This window comes from Salmo trutta, unplaced genomic scaffold (genome assembly GCF_901001165.1).
Source record: "Salmo trutta unplaced genomic scaffold, fSalTru1.1, whole genome shotgun sequence".
NCBI classification, from domain to species: domain Eukaryota; kingdom Metazoa; phylum Chordata; class Actinopteri; order Salmoniformes; family Salmonidae; genus Salmo; species Salmo trutta.
In genome coordinates, this window is record NW_021822911.1 from 12,904,666 (window position 1) to 12,925,557 (window position 20,892).

The 20,892-nt window shown below is 44.1% G+C and overlaps 1 long non-coding RNA gene across 1 annotated transcript; it reads right to left on the reverse strand.

The window, feature by feature from the left end:
• Positions 1–17,455: 17,455 nt before the first annotated feature.
• On the reverse strand, positions 17,456–20,446 carry LOC115186572 (uncharacterized). Its single transcript, XR_003875785.1, has 3 exons — positions 20,315–20,446; positions 19,141–19,313; positions 17,456–17,623 (listed from the first exon to the last, which is right to left on the reverse strand). It is a non-coding gene; the product is annotated as an uncharacterized LOC115186572 (long non-coding RNA).
• Between the last annotated feature and the right edge of the window lie 446 nt (positions 20,447–20,892).

A 20,892-nucleotide genomic window follows, 5' to 3' on the forward strand; every position in this document is an offset into this window, starting at 1 on the left:
GTGCTCTTTGACACGTGTTGATGATCAGTTACTTGAGAAGGAGACCAAGTCAGGACGCTGGACCGGGTGGATTCAATTATAGTAAGGCATTTTATTATGAGACAAAGATATTTGGCAAAGCGTGCACGGACTCCTTCGTTTAGCTCATAGGGAACTAGCGGAAGAGAGCGCCGAAACATGGTGTGCATCCAATTTATACAATGAAATAACAGTGTGTTGACGTAGGTTGAGTCTAGTAGGTCCGCTCTCCTGACTGGTCGATGAGTGGAGGGACGGTCCATTCTCCAGGTGGTGTCGACTTCCCATTGGCCCTGGGCAGTGTCCTTTGTCCTCGGAGTCCAACACCCCTAAGTGTGTTTTTCTGCTAATTCGTGTCTGGTTGGTTACGATATTCATGGAATGTTGTTTTTTACACCAGTGGTCAGTTCGTGTGGCTAGGGCGCTTTCATGTCTTGACATTTTTGTGTGAGTGCTTAAGTCAGCCATCTGTCTCTGGGTGTGGTCGTGATTGGTATCAGTTGGTTGCTCAATATGTCTCTGGAATTTTGTTGTGTGCTGTTGTGAAGCATGTTGTGCAAATGCCCTCCTTATAGATCATTAGGTAAAACGTTAGATTATCTTTATTACAAATCCCCCTCTTCACGTCTGCAAGACGTGACAAAGAAAAAGGGGAACAGGCTTGCTCGGCGGTAGGTACTTGTCGTCTCATTGATCTGAACTTTGACTCGGTCCGTAGCTCACCATCTGCTCCGTTATCATCTCTCTAAAGTTCTGGTTATTAAACCTCTTGCACACGGGACCCAACAACAACCACACAACCCAAACACACTCATACAGGTTAAAGCAGCCCATAATACAGTTCTTGCAACACTTTTCCATTTCCCAAACATGAGCTGTGTTATCAAAAATGTACGTACAGCAATGAACCTAATCATTCTACCTACACCATCCTCTTTGCCCGTAACCTATCGAGAGTCAGTCTATTTTACCAGGTCATGAGGGAGGTGGCGGCTAATTGGTCAGAGAACCTCTTTACTGCATCCCCTGTTTCATTCATGAATCTCTGTTGATTAAATGATGTCATTAATTCAATCCACATTATTATTTATTGTCAACTACCAACATAATGTAGTGTTAAAGCCTTCACATATTTGATTTATAACTTTGTATTCATCTGGAACCTCCCTGAGGATGCCAATAGCATCCATCTAGACAAAGCCATTCCCATCCTTATCAAAACTCCTCCTGTACCTACTTTAGCCTCCTATAACTGGTCTCTTATCACTAATTCAAACTGGTTGGACCAATAACCCCAGGGCGCAAGTTCCTAACCACCCTTTGTGGTAATTCTTGTCGTATGCGTCCTTTGCTGGTACTAGCCCACCCTTCATCAGCCATAGGTGCTATGAGTTTACACATTTTCTCCTGTGCTTTCAAACCTAAGTCAGTCACATTAACGATTACCTTTCCAGCCGTTAAAATCATCTCAATTCTCGGTGCCATTCTTGTATCTATAACACTGGTGCTCATCAGGAATTTAGGTGAACCGAGGTGGGTTGGCTGAGTACTTCAATCTGGCCAACCCCAATTCCTGTACAGTTGTCTGCTTCCCCAGGAAATTGTTTGTTTACCTTAAATTCTACATCTTGATCTTCTTTGATTCCTTATTCTGTAAGTCACTCATCAGTGTATTATATAGTTTATCTTCTACTTCTTCTCAATGACAACGGTATCGTATGATTAGTACCAGAAGGTGTTGGATCTGAATGTATCAGAAAGATTAGACTATGATGCAGCTCAGAGCCTCTACTCTTCCCAAAAACCGCCAACCCTCTCCTGCCCTTAGTCTCTCTGCTAGGTACCACCCCATACTCACACCTCTAGGAGCACACACAGTGATGAACGGTCGGGATAGGAAATCTTCGTTAAGGAGGTAACCCCCGGACCTTATTGGTTCTCGGTTCTTCTCCTAACTCTGTGTGTGATCATCAGTGCTCATATGTGTACATACCTTCTTGCAGTGGGTAACGTGGACCCATGTGACTCTCTCAGCTTTCCTACTGGCAAAGGCAATGGTTTAATAGCACCTGGTATGGGCCTTCCCAACGGGACTGCTTCCAGTTTTTTCTCCTCAGGGACTGGATCCACACCCAGTCTCCTAGTTGGATTGAGTGAATCACCTTCTCCTGCAATTCACCTGTTGGACACAAAATCTTGGACATACGGGTTTGGTTAACAGTCTTCTCATGTGCTCTGCTAGTATATCTTTAACTTATATGTCTACCTGTTCTGGTATTTCTATTCTCCCTAACTCTGGCATTCTATAGGCTCTACCTGATTAGCTAAACTGTCATCCATCATTTAAAGAGATGGCTCTTAGTAAACCAACTCTAGGGATAATATCTTGACTTAATATTTTAGCTACCATAATCATGTCCACCAAGTAAGTTGGGAATGCTTCTACCCATTTGCTATACTTATCTGTTATTGTTAAACACCCCTTCTTCCCCTCAATTCGGAATAGTTCAATAAGTCCATTTCCAAATGTTGGAATGGACATTCTACAAAAAATGTTTTTGTTCTAGTAGCATCCTATCCTGTTCTATCACCTGCTCTACTATACTCCCCCTTTTTATACATGGCTCAAGCCATGTATCAATTCTGCTGCATTTCTTAACAATGTCTTTGGTAAGATCAGTAAATTATCCTTATGTCAGCCCTTCTCTTTTAGGATTGCCCCCTTCCATTTACCACATGTCCAATTCTCCCTGGGGCATTCATCCTTAGCTACCCTGTGCATTCCTCTATCAAGTGTCTTATCTTCTTTAAGATTTGCCTACTTTCCACTAAATTATCATATCTTTTCCTAGTGAATTTTACCAAACATAACTTAAAATCAAAACTATAATACATGCCTATGGAGCCGATAGTCTCTCCATGTATTAATATCCTAACTAAATGAACCTAACTAAATTATCCTGTAATCTTCTATTCTTATGTCTTTTCTGTCTCTCCCAGTGTTATTTCTGTCCTCACCTGTTTATAATTTAACTATGCTGGTCTCCACTCACTAACTGTTATCTAATTCTTCTGTGTCACTTTTATCTTCTCTTCCTTGCTTATGCTCTCCTCCTACTTCCAACCCATCAAGGTCTCAGCAGTGCAGGGGAGTACTAAATGTCTCATTGTCTTATTCCATAGCTACTTAAATTTATCTCGATACCCTCAATGATCCTGGATCACCTACAGATGTCATATATTCCTGTCCTGTTGACAAAAGTCTACCCTTATTAAACTTATTCACAACAAAATGTAATAATACTATTATGTCGATTCCATAGCCTTGTTGTGTTAAATCTCTTACACTGAATACAACCACCGCTGACTTTCTAAGGGAAAATAAACTTATCTAGATAGTGTAAAAAGTACCCCTAATTATCAAACGATATTCACATAACATAATCAGATCAAAATGACTAATCTGAACTACTCCACAAAGAAAAATTATTGTACCCTTATCGTCATTCTCATTGGTTCAAATTATCCAATTGTGTGTAAGAACTTTAATTCCATCATAATTACCAGTTCTACAAATTTCCTTAAAGTCAGTATCACAAATGACCTTAAATTCACCATCCAAATGGCTTTTCATTGCGGCTGATCAGACCACAAAAGGAAAAGTCACCAGAGGGGTCGAAAGTCCTACCACCCTTTCAGAACCGTGTTTCTTACTACATTTAGACAAATGAAGGCTAAGAACTTTATCTACATTTTGTATCTCAATTTCCCAGAACAATCCCTATGAGAGGAATTTCACGTGCTTAATTAAAACTCAGAAACCAAAACTTCAAAATGCCATGTGTGTATACCCCTTTAAGATATCCTGTCCCTAGTTATTTTTCCCAAAGATAGTTAAGCGCTCCCTTTTCCATAAAATAACCACTTGGTCAGCATTTCCTCATACTACACCGATTCAAAAACCCAAACGTTAACTACAAACCAAACCTAAAAATACTTTATAATTCCATTATACTCCCCCCGGTCATTAGTTTTAAACTTACTTGAACATGCGCTACCCTTGGATACAATACTGTACTTCAAACCTATTAAACTCCCCTACTTTAACATACTACTTAACTAATTTAACCCAAGATTGCTTAAAACCTTAAACCCCTTCAGTTTGTCTGCAAACCGGCCCATTCTGTTTGCTAAGAATACCCTGCCATTATACACAACTGTGTTTAATGGGCACCGTCCCTGTAAAAATAAAATTAACTCCACCTGCAATTCACTTTACTAACTTAATATTTTTCCATGCAATGTTCAAATCACTGGTGTCAATTAACGAATCAACATTCTCCACCAGTGAGAGCTCCTAAGGATACTCCGGCAATGATTATGAAAATAACAAAACAGGGGAGCTGATATCCCCAGCCGCTCCCAGGGAGGAAGGTACCCCGACCCTGGGCGTGGCGCCTTAGGTTGTGGAAACAGGAGCTGTGGTCCCATTTTCCCCAACTAAGGTTTCAGTGGTTGGAATCGAATTTTAGGGCGCGCAAATCGGCCCTGGTTTCAGTCAAAGTTCTGGAAGGGGTTGGGGCCGGAGTGCAGTGTGTAAGGTGGTGCCAAGGCGCGCCTGATTTGCCTTTGACCTGGACAGAGTGTGAAGTAACTTCCTTCACTTCGTACGGTCCAGTCCACCTGGGTTCTAGCCACTTTCTCTTGTGGACTTTGACCCTCACCCAGTCCCCAACTTTTACCTTCAGTGGTGGCGAGTCTCCCGACAGCTCCCCCTCTTGGACCTTGCGGATCTGTGTGGAGAGAGCTGCAGACAGTTCCGTCAGTTTTCTCACATAGTCAGACATTCCAATCCTCAGCACATCAAGAGGGGGCATATGACCTCCCTCCCTTGGTGGGCCAGGCATGACTCTCCCCGTCATTATCTCATGGGGAGAGAGATGGGTCCCCGCCCCTGGCGAGGCCCTCATGGCCATCAGTGCCAGTGGTAGGGCTTCCACCCAGGTTAGCTTCGAACCTGCACATACCTTAGCAATCTTAGTCTTAAGAGTTTGATTTGCACGTTCCGCTAGGCCCTGAGATTGTGGCCTGTACACTGACCCGAATTTGTGCACAATTCCAAACCTTTCCTCCACCTGTCTCAGGTGTTTATTGCTGAAATGGGATCCGTTTTCGGAACGGATTTGTCTCGGAACCCCATACCTAGGGATGAGGTCTCTTTGCAGCCATTTGATGACTTATTTGGCATCTTCCCGTGCCGTTGGTATTGCCTCTACCCACCTAGAGAACCTGTCTACCATTACTAACAGGTACCTTTTTCCTCCCCCCCCGTTATCTGCTCCCATGTCTGTGTAATCTATACTAATGTCTTGGAAACAGGCATTGGGTACTGGGTAAGCATATCTGGTTTTTTATATAGAAGCGCCCTTCTAGTCTCCTCTATAGCCCAAACTCCTATTCTCAATTCTGCTTCTGCCTTTTCTCTGTTCTTAGTCCCTTTTTTCTTAAACATATGCTTTCTGTTACCTTCTATCTCACCTTCTATTCCTTTCTGAACTGCCTCCTTCAAACCTTCCTCCATCACCATCAGCTGGCCTTTAGTGGGAGCTCCCCCGCTAAAATAGCCCGCCTGTGTCCATCTCAACTTCACTTCCTCCCACACTTTTCTTATTACTTTATATTGTTCCTCTCCTCCAGCTCTATCCTGTATTTTTTGTTCCAAATATTCGCTGAATTTAAGTTTGGTGGGCGGAACAGCTGCCATGTTATTATTTGTATAAATGTCCCTCTATCTTTGTATACTTAGCTCGTCGTTGGTCAAGACCAGCGATGTATTCACGGTGCTGGCTCAGACTTATCTCTGGTGCCCCACCCTCGTAAACAAAGTTTTTTGAAATATTAGGACTAATATTTTGAATAGGCTAAAACATTAACCCGGTCAATACCAACTCCCCGGTGATTACCCCAATTTGGTGTTCAATGTTATTTAGGTCCCCCGCAGTACTTGCAAATCAAATCCTCACTCAGTTCTATAGACAGACAGATCGCACACCCGGGCTGAAACCCAAACTATTGGTATAGTTTCGGACCTTCGGGGTACGTACAAACAAGCACACTCAAACAGGGCTGGAAACAAATTCCAGACGCACCGGAGGCGCACAAATCCCTCCCTAAACAAAGTCAAAACCGGAACTATTTCTAGATCTCCGGGACGAAACTAAACACGTTATTACAATGTACGGGACTTCCGACCAAAATCGGTTTATCTACCTACTTGCTACTTCAATTATTCCCTAAGCAAAGTCAAAACCGGAACCAGAATAAATTCCAGATCTCCGGGACGAAACTAAATAATTTTTAACAGGATTAATATGTTTTAGTTATATTTACTTTACTGAATCCGCTTGTTCTGAGTGTTCCCTTCTGGTCAGCTATTCCAGTAGGCCTTCTCTAGTTAGCAGATGTATACTATCAATGTTTCGCCACACAGGCTTTTAATTTAGCATGGGCGACCGACACACAGTCTCTCTGTTCACTCTATTCACGATCTCTCTATTCCATTTTTATGTATCCGACTTTCTATTGATGTCCCTTATCCACACGCCACGGTGAATGGTCATAATCTCACGGTATACATTTGTACCAATCCTAGTTTCTACTGATGCTACTTGGTATCAAGCCTATTACCACAAATATCCTTGTACTCAGCCCTTACATTTTGTTATTACAATCCTATACAATATTAACAGTAATTCATACTCACGCCCGGTACTTCTGATCAAAATTTGGATATGACTATAATACAATATGCAGATTTTTGTTTTAACAGGCTCTGCTTACCTTTTATTAGTCGAGCTCGTTGATCAGTTTCCCGGGCAAGTAGAATCACCGATGGCTCCTGCGGACAGGTCACCCGTCCTCACGAGATTGTCCTGGACTTGTCCCCTCTCACATCAACCATCTATGGACCGAATTCAGAAGTATGAAACCTTCCTCTGCTACCAAGTTTTGTTGATGATCAGTTACTTGAGAAGGAGACCAAGTCAAGACGCTGGACCGGGTGGATTCAATTATCGTAAGGCAGCTTTATTAAGAGACAAAGATATTTGGCAAAACGTGCACGGACTCGTTCTTTTAGCTCTTATGGAACTAGCGGAAGCGAGCGCCTACACATAGTGTGCATCTATTTTATACAACATGATTGTAATGTAATGACGTATGTTGAGTCTTGTAGATTCGTCCTCCTGACTGGTCGATGAGTGGAGTGACGATCTGGTCTCGGGTCGGTATCGACTCCCCATTGGTCCATGAGTGTGTTCTTTGTTCCGCTGACCCAGCCCTCTGGGATGGGTTTGTGTGTGTGTGTGTACTTTGTGCTGAGTCCTTGTCTGTGTATCTCTGTAGTCACAAGATATTACTGCGAGACTGGACGTTGACCCCTGTGATCAGGTCATTTCCTGTTTTATCAGTGCTGTGTAAGGTCTAATTCGGCCAATGTGTTTCTGGGTGTGCGTGTATAGCTAGTATCAGTTCAACACAGAATGTGTCTTTTGTATCAGCAGATAAGTGTTGCGCAATAGACCAGCTTATCAAATATATTTATAACAACACCCCCATAGTGTCTTTCAGAGCCCCTCCTAAAAAACAAGCTTATATTTTGGGTTGGATATTGCACCCAATTAATATTTGAATCAATGGAATTTCCTTAGGGTGCCCATTAGTCTTTAAGTTGTTAATTTACTTTTTTATCCTCTTATGTTTGTGTACTAAATATTTGTTTTTCTCCCCTGTGAAACCATTGTGTTGCATCCATGTCTGAAATGTGCTGTATAAATAAAGCTTGATTTGATTTGAACATATTGCAAAACAAATTAACCCAATGACCGACCAATCAACAGACTCTTGCAAAACCAATTAACAAATATGTGCAAAAGCAACACATATTGGTCCATCTTAGTCTGAAAAACAGTATAAATTCAGTATATCTACCACTGTCAAAATAGTGCAAATGGTATGCATGTTTTGTATCACTTTCAACCAACCCAGTTCATTTGTTGAAAATGAAAAATGTTGAACTCAACAATACACCAGAGGATATTATGTTGAAAAGGATTCAACTACTGAAATCTGAAACAAACAAATGGATCAAACAGATCAATCCCACTTTTCCAGCCTGCTGAAGGCGTGGTGGAGTGGTAAACACCACCCCCGGCTCTACCAGGGGCTTGAGGTGGTCTCCCACAGCGCTGCTTATGTCATGTTCTGTGGCCTTGCTGTTGCATTTCTTGACTACCCCTGCAACACAGAAACACATTTAGTCATATTATATAAAACACTCACAGTAATGGATATGGAGCATCTATGGCCTCAGTTACACCTGGCACCTAAATGTGACTTCTGTCATCCGATCACTCCAAACTGCATTAGGTTCAGATCTACCAGGATGGGCCTTTGACACAGTCAGGCCACTGAATATGCATAAGCAATGTAAAGAGATGGGGTGAATGAGGGGAAAAGTACATTTGACACAAATTACCTTCATTATATCAAAGAACAAATGTGTGTGTCTGAGGGGAAATTAACTTTCATACAGCCAAAAGGGGTGAGAAATTACACCAATATCACCAATATCAGTGGACAGTTTGCACTAATGTAAATAAACATAGATGATGGAACATATTCCCTTTTGCTGACGTGATGAACCGCTAAGGGGACATAAATATTTACCATCTAAACCATGTGTGACCTCTCACCTCTCTGGCTGTAGAAGTTGTTTGAATGTTAAATGACGAGACAGAGGCATGGATGCGAGTAACCAGTCTTGTTCCGTATATTGCAATACATCCGGGTATTTCAAGCACACCGGTAAAAACACTGGAGTTGCAGTAATTAACATTTACCGACAGATGGCATCACTGTGCCATCTTACACCCATAACATCTTCCCTTTTATAAAATAGGACAGGAGCTGTCAATTCACTAACAAAACAAACCTAGTAATAATTTCCAACATGAACAGTTTAGTCTTTTTTTTTTTTTTTCAGGTAACAACTGAACACATTTTGATACTCTTCACTTTTATCTCTGTCTGTCAACAATCCCTAATGGGAAACCTACAGATTAAGTATTTTTGGTGGCTGGGACAGACGCCCACAGCGTGAAAAGACAGGGGGCTTGTCTGCGAGGACTGCGGGTTCCCGCACAGGCGTGTCACCTGACTGTCTAAGGGGAGAATTGATGGGCGAGGGAGCGGCCGACCTGTGATCCCCTGGCTCTTCGCCCAGTGCCTCAGGCCCCATGTGACTTGCTGGGGTTCTATCTTTTGTCATGCGACCCCTTTGACCATCAGGGTTCTGAGTAGGTGCTGGCTCAGCAATCCGAAGGTCAACCCTGTTACGACGGTACCGTGATCCATTCACCTCGACCAAGTAGGAGCGTGGTGCCACTTTCTGTACACAGGATCCGAGTCTCCAGAGGCCAGTCCGGTCCCCTGGTAGTGGCTTCATCCGCACCGTTTCACCCACCCTGAGCCCTTTTGCTGATTTGTCATAGATGAACTTGGAGACCTGTCTTCTGTGACGTAGCTTCACCAGCACGTCTGTCACCACACATGGCTCCAGGAGAGTGCTGGCTACTGGCAGAGCTGCTTTTAAGCGCCGTGCCATGAGGCGCTGGGCCGGGCTGCTATCCATGCCTTCTGTCGGGGTATTGCGCCACTGCAGGATTGCTTTCCAGGCATCTTTGCCCTCTCGCAGAGCTTTTTTGCAGAGGTTCTTTGCGATTTTGACTGCGGACTCCGCCTTCCCATTAGCTTTTGGGTGTCGTGGTGATGAAGTGACGTGCTCAAATTCCCAATCTGCAGCAAATTTTCGGAACTCAACTCCGGAGAATTGGGGTCCATTGTCTGAAATTACCCTATCTGGCTGGCCATAGAGGGCAAACTGAGCCTTGCAGCGTTTGATTGTTGTCTCTGCTGAGAGGTCGGGGAGGAGGTCAATCTCCCAGAAGTCTGAGTAATGATCGACTACCAGCAGAAAGTCTTTGCCACTGTGCTGGAAGAGATCTAGACTTACTATCTGCCAGGGGTGCATCGGTAGCTCGTGGGACATCATCGTCTCTCTCTGTTGCTCAGTGGCATATTCATTGCAGATTGTGCATTTACTGACATAGTCTTTGATTTCGCTCTGCATTCCTGGCCAATACAGTGTGTCACGTGCTTGTCTGTAACAGGCCTCATCTCCTATGTGACTTGAGTGCACGCGCGCCAACATCTCAGGGCGCAGAGACCGGGGAATAACGACTCTCTGACCCTTGAATATTACTCCGTTTTGAACACTGAGCTCCTCTTTGACTGGCCAATAATCTCTGACGGCTAAAGCAGTTTCTTCCTTGCAGTCGGGCCAGCCCATCAGAATCACAGACCTCAATGCCTGGAGTTGCTCGTCCCTGTCTGTGTGCTGTCTGATTTGTATAAGGCGCTGGTCCGTGACATTGAGGTAGTCAGCCTGGTTGATGTGTTCAACATCCACTTGCTCTGTTTGTAAGCTGCACACTGCGTGTCGTTCATGCATGGAGCGTGTGTGAGTGCCTGATGCAGTAGCCCTGCTGAGCGTGTCACTCACATACATCTCTGGCCCTGGCTTATACACCACCTTGAGGTTGTAGTTTTGTAGGGCCAGTAGCATGCTCTGCAGTCGTTTCGGGGCATTCAGGAGAGGCTTGCTGAATATAGCAATAAGGGGCTTGTGATCTGTCTCTGCGGTAATATTGTCGCGCCCGTACAGATAGTGGTGGAAGCGTTGGCATGCAAACACAATGCTGAGGCACTCCTTCTCTATCTGGGCATAGTTCTGCTCTGTTGGGGTGAGTGCCCTAGAGGCGAATGCCACAGGCTGGCCCTCCTGCATGAGGCAACAGCCAAGTCCATACTGGCTTGAGTCACTCTGAATCGTGACAGGTTTTGACACATCGTAGTATCGCAGTACAGGTGTCTGGGTGACCAGTTGTTTTATTTCCCTCACCGCTGCGTCATGTTTTGGGAGCCAATGCCAGATGGTGTCCTTGTCCATGAGCCTCCTTAGTGGCTCACACACTTCAGAGAGCCGCGGTAGGAACTTGGCCAGGTAGGTGACGAATCCGACGAAGCGCTGCACTGCCTTCACGTCAGATGGGTGGGGCATTTCCAAGACAGCCTTCACTTTTTCAGGATCCGCCTTCAATCCAGTGGAGGACAAGATGTGCCCATGAAAGTGGACCTCTGGCACTTTAAACTGAAGCTTTTTTATGCTTAGCCTTAGCTTGACCTGTCTGCATCTGACCATCAGGGCCAGCAGCTTGGCGTCATGGTCACATTCTGCCTCCTCATCACTGTCCCCACACTACGAGGATGTCATCTGCTATGGGTTCCACGCCACTGAGTCCCATCAACAGCTCATGCTGTTTCTGCTGATACACCTCTGGAGCCACGGAGACTCCAAGCGGGAGCTTCAACCACCTCTTCCTGCCCCAGGGTGTCCAAAAGGTGGTCATGTAGCTGCTGGGCTCGTCGAGCTTGCACTGCAGGAAGGCATCTCTGGCGTCCACGAGCGTGAAGACTCTGGCCTTTGGGAGCTTGTAAAGAACATCCTCCAACGTGGGCATAATGTAATGTGAGCGTCTCAGAGCCCGGTTGAGGTGTTTAGGATCAATGCATATCCGTAGCTTGTCTGGTTTCTTGACGATGACCATATTACTTATCCAGTCTGTAGGCTCGGTGACGGATATCATGTGGCCATCTGCTTCGTATTTGTCAAGCTGAGCCTTTGTAGCTGCTTTCATGGCCACTGGTACATTGCGGGGTGCACACTGGACAGGCTGGATTGCTGCGTCCAACTCAAAGTGGACTTCGCCGGGAACTGACTCGACCGGTGCGTTGAAGACATCATGGTACTTGCTTAGGAGTGTCTCCTTGCTCAGGGGCCCAGCCTGAACATTGTCTATAATGTTAAGATCAGCTGGGAAGGTGAAGTTAATAAGTCCAAGGCGCTCGCATGTAGAACCTGACAGTAATGGCTGTTGACTAGCCTCAACTATGTCAAACTCAAGGGTGTGTTTCTGGCCATGTAAAACAAACTCTGTCACAAACAGGCCTAAAGAGGTCATGAACTGTCCTGAATACAGTTTCAGCTTGGTGCTACTCTGTGTGAGTTTGTCTCTGGGCGCGAGCCTCCTTTTGTCTTTAAGGCTCATAACGTTACACGTGGCCCCTGAATCTAGCTGGCATTGCTGTGGTTTATTATTAAGTAGCAGAGTGACAAACCACTTTTGTCCTTTTGCCCTCACTGCCCCTATGCACTCGCTAGCATATACATCCTCTGTGCTGTTGTTCCCTTCATCTGTGTTTGTTTCAGTGGAGTGCACTTTACCCTCCTTTCTCTTGCTTTTCATGCAGACCCTTGCGAAGTGATTAGCTGGACCACAGGATTTGCATATTTTTCCATAGGCTGGGCAGTATTCTTTTCCTCGTCCATGAGAAATGCCACAATATCTGCACGTATTGGGGTTGTCTGCTGCAGAGTTGGCTGTAGTATTAGCATTAGCTGTGGCAAAGGGGAATTTCCTTACTGGCTGCCTGAATGTAGCATTGACATTGTCCATATGTTGTCTTTCTAGTTCCATGGACCTTATCCGTATATCAGTAAGCTCTGCTGTACGGCATGTCTCCACTGCCAAGACCAGCGTCAGGTCACGTTCTCTCAGCAAACGTCTGCGGGTGCCCTCATCAGTTATGTCAAGCATTAGCTTATCTCTGATCAGTTCATCTCTTAAAGCACCATAGTCACATGTAGCTGCCTTTTCCCTTAGCCTAGTGACAAAGCTGTCAATGGACTCCCCGTCCTCCTGTTTGCAACAACCGAAAACATAACGCTCGTAGATAACGTTCTTTGCTGGCTTGAAGTAATGTTCAAGAGCATCAAGAATAGCTGTAGCGTTACCTTGCTGAGCTGCTGTTAGGTTCAGGTTGTGTTTGTATACGTGTCGGCATTCTGTTCCCATTATAGTCCTCAAAGTGGCAGCCACTACCTCATCGTCCTTTTCCTGAAGTCCCGTTGCTAGTGCATAGTCCTCCCATTCACCTCTAAACGTATCCCAGTTTGTGCTCCAGTCTCCGCTAAGCTTCATAACGGCGGGAGGGGGAATGTTCGCTGCCATGTCTAATCGGTGCTAACAACACTGAAGCTTCTCTCAAGAAGATGTCTGGTAGGCCCATTTAAATACCTTTTTTGGACATTTCAAGATAGCAGATGTTTGAGTTGGGTCTATTAACACAGCTGTGTGTTGTTAATTTTTTCATTTTTTCATTTTTGACAAAATGAGCAGTCCTGGAAGTGACAGATTTTGACTCATATTGAGTGATAAGATTGAGCTATTTAAAAACACTTTTTCAACATTTCAAGATAGCAGTTAGTTCAGTTTGATCTTATTAAAGACAGCTGTATATTCTTTTTTTTGACCCAAAAATATTCTATGTTCACGCCCACTTTTTTTGCACTATGTTTGAAGGCTGTCAACTTCTTGTCAGGAGGAGAATAACTTAGCCTTTCAACTAATTTTCAAATGATAGGATGCCTATTTAAAAACACTTTTTCAACATTTCAAGATAGCAGTTAGTTCAGTTTGATCTTATTAAAGACAGCTGTATCATTTTTTTATTCATTTTGACATATTGTTTGGGACCACTTTTTTTGCTATGTTTGAAGGCTGTCAGCTTCTTCTCAGGAGGAGAATCACTTAGCCTTTCAACTAATTTTCAAATGATAGGATGCCTATTTAAAAACACTTTTTCAACATTTCAAGATAGCAGTTAGTTCAGTTTGATCTTATTAAAGACAAATGAATCCACTGTGTCTGCCTTTCCACTGTGAAGACAGGTTCTACTGCCCCCTGCTGTCTGTTGATGGTACTACTACTACTAGACACAGCGGCAGAATAAATTAAACTAGACATTTGTTTTCATCTCAAAACCAGAGAGCAACCGCTGTCCGGTGAAGTCCACACAAAGCGTATTGCATGTAACCAAACAGTTAGGTGACCTGCAGCACGGTCAAAGCAAAATATATGTTTCAGACATTTTAGGGACGACAAAACGACTATTGCTTTAAAACGACACAGAGAGTTCAGCACCTACAGTTACGATCTGTCTTTAATTTTGCCCTTTTTTAAAACCATAAATTTGGATTAGCACAGCTAGCACAGCTAACACAGCTAGCACAGCTAGCACAGCTAACGCAGCTAGCACAGCTAACACAGCTAACACAGCTAGCACAGCTAACACAGCTAACACAGCTAGCACAGCTAACACAGCTAACACAGCTAGCACAGCCAACACAATCAAAGGAAGCCAAATGCTCACTGGCTTCCCTTGCCTTCAACGCTACGGGCAGCAACAATGTTATACTCTTTATGACCAGACAGCATCAGACAGGACTGAGACAGTCTCTTTCACTGTCCAGACAGCATCAGACAGGACTGAGACAGACTGTTTCACTGACCGGACAGCATCAGACAGGACTGAGACAGACTGTTTCACTTATCAGACAGGACTGAGACAAACTGTTTCACTTATCAGACAGGACTGAGACAGACTATTTCACTGACCAGACAGCATCAGACAGGACTGAGACTACCCCAAAGACATCGTGTGTTGAGTAAGAACTTCCTGTGACAACCGGAAGTGGTTAAAAACAGCCTAGAGCTTTTCTCATATTTCAACATGACGGAGAGTAAAGTCAGTCAGGAGTCCCTGACCTTGTCTTCTCTCAAGAAGATGTCTGGTAGGCCCATTTAAATACCTTTTTTGGACATTTCAAGATAGCAGATGTTTGAGTTGGGTCTATTAACACAGCTGTGAGTTGTTATTTTTTTCTTTTTTTCATTTTTGACAAAATGAGCAGTCCTGGAAGTGACAGATTTTGACTCATATTGAGTGATAAGACTGAGCTATTTAGAAAATCCCTTAGCCTTTCGACTAATTTTGGGTTAGTTGGACTAATTTTGGGTTAGTTCTCTCAAGAAGAACTAACCAATCTCAACATGACAGAAAGTAAGACAGGGAAACCAATCTCAACATGACAGAAAGTAAGACAGGAGAACCTATTTCAACATGACAGAGAGTCAGTCAGGAGTTCCTGACCTTATCTTCTCTCAAGAAGATGTCTGGTAGGCCCATTTAAATACCTTTTTTGGACATTTCAAGATAGCAGATGTTTGAGTTGGGTCTATTAACACAGCTGTGAGTTGTTAATTTTTTCATTTTTTCATTTTTGACAAAATGAGCAGTCCTGGAAGTGACAGATTTTGACTCATATTGAGTGATAAGACTGAGCTATTTAAAAAAACTTTTTCAACATTTCAAGATAGCAGTTTGTTCAGTTTGATCTTATTAAAGACAGCTGTATATTCTTTTTTTTGACCCAAAAATATTCTATGTTCACGCCCACTTTTTTTGCACTATGTTTGAAGGCTGTCAGCTTCTTCTCAGGAGGAGAATCACTTAGCCTTTCAACTAATTTTCAAATGATAGGATGCCTATTTAAAAACACCTTTTCAACATTTCAAGATAGCAGTTAGTTCAGTTTGATCTTATTAAAGACAGCTGTATATTCTTTTTTTTGACCCAAAAATATTCTATGTTCACGCCCACTTTTTTTGCACTATGTTTGAAGGCTGTCAGCTTCTTCTCAGGAGGAGAATCACTTAGCCTTTCAACTAATTTTCAAATGATAGGATGCCTATTTTAAAACACTTTCTCTACATTTCAAGATAGCAGTTAGTTAATTTTGAGCATATCAAAGACAGCTGCAACTTTATTTTATTAATTTTCACAATGTTTTTTTTTTTACCCAAAATGATTCCACAAAAAAAAAGTCCACAGTCTCTGTCATGAACTATGTTGAGCCGTGTGCCTGGTGATTGAACAGGTTACCAGGTGTGTTTTTGAATATAGTTATTAATGGCTTCAGTGGTGTGCTGGGGTCCATTGCTTGCTAAGGGGGAACCTCCCACCCGGGTTCAGCCAACAGGGGGCGCACCCAACCCCTCTAGTAAAACTGAATGTCTCTCTCTCTCTCTCTCTCAGGCTATGAAAAAAGCCCCACCTCCTCTCGCTCAGCCATTCTAACAGTGGAAGCCAGGATCTGTGAGAAACTATGATAATAAACTGTGAACAATAATGAAGCCATGTTTGTCTGTGTGAGTGAGGATTTATTATTTAATTGTGTGATAACTTTAATTATGTGATAACTATGTAATACATCCTCTGTTTCCTAACTGAATAAACATTTTAAGATAGCAGTTGGTTCAGTCTGATCATCTCATGTACTGTTGGAACTTTATTTTAATCCTTTTTCACTATTTTTTTTAATTTTTTTTATGACAAATTCCAGAGCCTCTGTATACATTTTTACACATTTTTCCCCCACTCTCTACTTTGTACAATGACAGAGAAAGTGGGACTCTGTCGTTTTTTCTGACAAGTTCTCTCATTGATCTCAGGTTCAGCCACCAAGGGGGTCACCCACCCTCCATGAAAACTTTCATAGGCTCTCTTTCACTCAGTAATCATGTAACAAGTCGACAGGCTCCCAGAGGCAGGGCAATCAAAGGCTCCAAGTCACTGAAGTGCCCATCAGCCCAGCCATTGTTATTATTCCTACCAGCCGTTCTACAGTCCCTGAAGCGGGTTGATTAGTAGGTTGGAACCCCGTTACAACGGACACTTTACAATGACGAAACAATCAGCGTTTGAGCTGGACACACTCATTTAGAACGCTCGTTTAGAACTCTTGTTTAGAACGCTCGTTTAGAACGCTCGTTTAGAACGCTAATTAAAACGGACAGTTACCAATGACGCAACAATCAGCGTTTGAGCTGGACACACTTTTTTTCAGAAACTATTTACACAAAACACACACACAGTCCTTACAAAGTTTCTCCTGAATGTGAGCAGTTTATTTTTGGATGCAAATGGTTCAGATATTCACAGAAGTATATCTATATATATATATATAGCACAACACAATCATCCTAACCGGAAAAAATGTAAGCTACATTTGTCGTAGCGTTAACTGAGGAAAGATTGACTGCAGTAGGAGGGGGTTGTGGGTAGTGTAGTCCTACCTCCTCCTGGATGTACTGCAGTAGGAGGGGGTTGTGGGTAGTGTAGTCCTACCTCCTCCTGGATGTACTGCAGTAGGAGGGGGTTGTGGGTAGTGTAGTCCTACCTCCTCTTGGATGTACTGCAGTAGAAGGGGGTTGTGGGTAGTGTAGTCCTACCTCCTCCTCTGTACTGCAGTAGGAGGGGGTTGTGGGTAGTGTAGTCCTACCTCCTCCTCTGTACTGCAGTAGGAGGGGGTTGTGGGTAGTGTAGTCCTACCTCCTCCTCTGTACTGCAGTAGGAGGGGGTTGTGGGTAGTGTAGTCCTACCTCCTCCTCTGTACTGCAGTAGGAGGGGGTTGTGGGTATGTACTGCAGTAGGAAGGGAGAAGCTCTCAGGTTGTCCACTGGGATGTTGAAGAAGCCCTGAATCTCTTTCTGATGAAGATCCACGGTGATGAGATGGGTCAGACCTACACACACACACACACACACACACACACACACACACACACACACACACACACACACACACACACACACACACACACACACACGTCAGACCTAACACAGTGTAGATGACCCGTTATCTCCAACCTAACACAGTGTAGATGACCCGTTATCTCCAACCTAACACAGTGTAGATGACCCGTTATCTCCAACCTAACACAGTGTAGATGACCCGTTCTCTCCAACCTAACACAGTGTAGATGACCCGTTATCTCCAACCTAACACAGTGTAGATGACCCGTTATCTCCAACCTAACACAGTGTAGATGACCCGTTATCTCCAACCTAACACAGTGTAGATGACCCGTTATCTCCAACCTAACACAGTGTAGATGACCCGTTATCTCCAACCTAACACAGTGTAGATGACCCGTTATCTCCAACCTAACACAGTGTAGATGACCCGTTATCTCCAACCTAACACAGTGTAGATGACCCGTTATCTCCAACCTAACACAGTGTTGATGACCCTTATCTCCAACCTAACACAGTGTAGATGACCCGTTATCTCCAACCTAACACAGTGTAGATGACCCGTTATCTCCAACCTAACACAGTGTAGATGACCCGTTATCTCCAACCTAACACAGTGTAGATGACCCGTTATCTCCAACCTAACACAGTGTAGATGACCCGTTATCTCCAACCTAACACAGTGTAGATGACCCGTTATCTCCAACCTAACACAGTGTAGATGACCCGTTATCTCCAACCTAACACAGTGTTGATGACCCATTATCTCCAACCTAACACAGTGTAGATGACCCGTTATCTCCAACCTAACACAGTGTAGATGACCTGTTATCTCCAACCTAACACAGTGTAGATGACCTGTTATCTCCAACCTAACACAGTGTAGATGACCCGTTATCTCCAACCTAACACAGTGTAGATGACCCATTATCTCCAACCTAACACAGTGTAGAGGACCCGTTATCTCCAACCTAACACAGTGTAGATGACCTGTTATCTCCAACCTAACACAGTGTAGATGACCTGTTATCTCCAACCTAACACAGTGTAGATGACCCGTTATCTCCAACCTAACACAGTGTAGATGCCCCGTTATCTCCAACCGAACACAGTGTAGATGATCTGTTATCTCCAACCTAACACAGTGTAGATGACCCGTTATCTCCAACCTAACACAGTGTAGATGAACCTGTTATCTCCAACCTAACACAGTGTAGATGACCTGTTATCTCCAACCTAACACAGTGTAGATGACCCGTTATCTCCAACCTAACACAGTGTAGATGACCCGTTATCTCCAATCTAACACAGTGTAGATGACCTGTTATCTCAGACCTAACACAGTGTAGATGACCCGTTATCTCCAACCTAACACAGTGTAGATGACCCATTATCTCCAACCTAACACAGTGTAGATGACCCGTTATCTCCAACCTAACACAGTGTAGATGACCTGTTATCTCCAACCTAACACAGTGTAGATGACCCGTTATCTCTGTTGTCTCACCTGCCCGACACATCAGAGAGGCGATCAGCTTCCAGACGACGGATCCCCGCTTCCTCATCTTCCACTGTTTACTGTAGGGTAGGAACGGCAGGACGCCGCACACACTCCTCGCACACGCCGTCACGCACCCGTACGCCATCACGCAGAACTCCATCAGGCACCGGTTCACATCCCTGGAGGGAGGGAGGGAGGGAGGGAGGGAGGGAGGGAGGGAGGGAGGGAGAGAGTTTACTGCTACTGGAAAACTAATATAAACATATAACAAATATACACAGTTTACTGTTACAGGGATACTATTACAGTCGAGGGAGAGAGGGAGGAGGGATAGAGAAACATTAATCAGATCCCAATAGAACTCTACAGTGGTGGCCAAAAAGTTTTGAGAATGACACAAATATTAATTTTCACAAAGTCCGCCGCCTCAGTTTGTATGATGGCAATTTTTTTCCAGAATGTTATGCAGAGTGGATCAGATGAATAATTAATTGCAAAGTCCCACTTTGCCATGCAAATGAACTGAATCCCCCAAAAAACATTTCCACTGCACAGCAGCAGCAAATGGTGTACACCCGGTGTATCCAGTATAAACTAAACGGTGTACGCCCGGTGTATCCAGTATAACTAACGGTGTACACCAGGTGTATCCAGTATAAACTAACAGTGTACACCCGGTGTACCCAGTATAAACTAAACGGTGTACACCCGGTGTATCCAGTATAACTAACGGTGTACACCAGGTGTATACAGTATAAACTAACAGTGTACACCCGGTGTACCCAGTATAAACTAAACGGTGTACACCCGGTGTATCCATAATAATAAACGGTGTACACCAGGTGTATCCAGTATAAACTAACAGTGTACACCCGGTGTACCCAGTATAAACTAAACGGTGTACACCCGGTGTATCCAGTATAAACTAAACAGTGTACACCCGGTGTATTCCAGTATAACTAACGGTGTACACCCGGTGTATCCAGTATAAACTAAACGGTGTACACCCGGTGTATCCAGTATAAAATAAATGGTGTACATCCGGTGTATCCAGTATAAACATCTCTCCCTCTGACCGACTCCTGGATCTGGATACGCGTTTCTATGGAGACAAGTGGTCAGGTCAGGGGTCACACAGAACCATCACTACCACCATCATCATCCTCCTCCTCTTCCTCACCTCCATTAGAATCCTGGTAGACGTCAGTCTCCCCCAGATCTACTCCCAGTCTCCTACAGACAGACAGGTTAGGGTTAGGAGGTGTTACTGAACAGACAGACAGACAGACAGACAGACAGACAGACAGACAGACAGACAGACAGACAGACAGGTTAGGGTTAGGAGGTGTTACTAGACAGACAGACAGACAGACAGACAGACAGACGTAACATCCTAATTCAACTGCAGGGTTTAGCTCCGTCCCTGCTCTAACTCAACCACGGTCCCGGTGAAGAGTATCTGAACCAGGCGTGTTAAAGCAGGGCTGGAGGAGAAGCCTTCCCAGCGGGTAGTTCAGAGAACCCTGGGAGGGGGATGCGTTCAGCAGGACAAAACGTTTTAGAAACGTTCAGATAAAAATATGGAACGTAGAACAAACATGTCTATCTGAGAGGGGAATCGTGTGTTTCTATCAGGGCAACAGCCCTGGCTGTAACCTGGAACGGCCTATCGACTTCACCCTGCGATCCTATTGGCCAGCTCCATACAAGAGGGGGAGGAGTTTAGCGGAGAACAGGACCAATCGGTCCGTTAGTTTG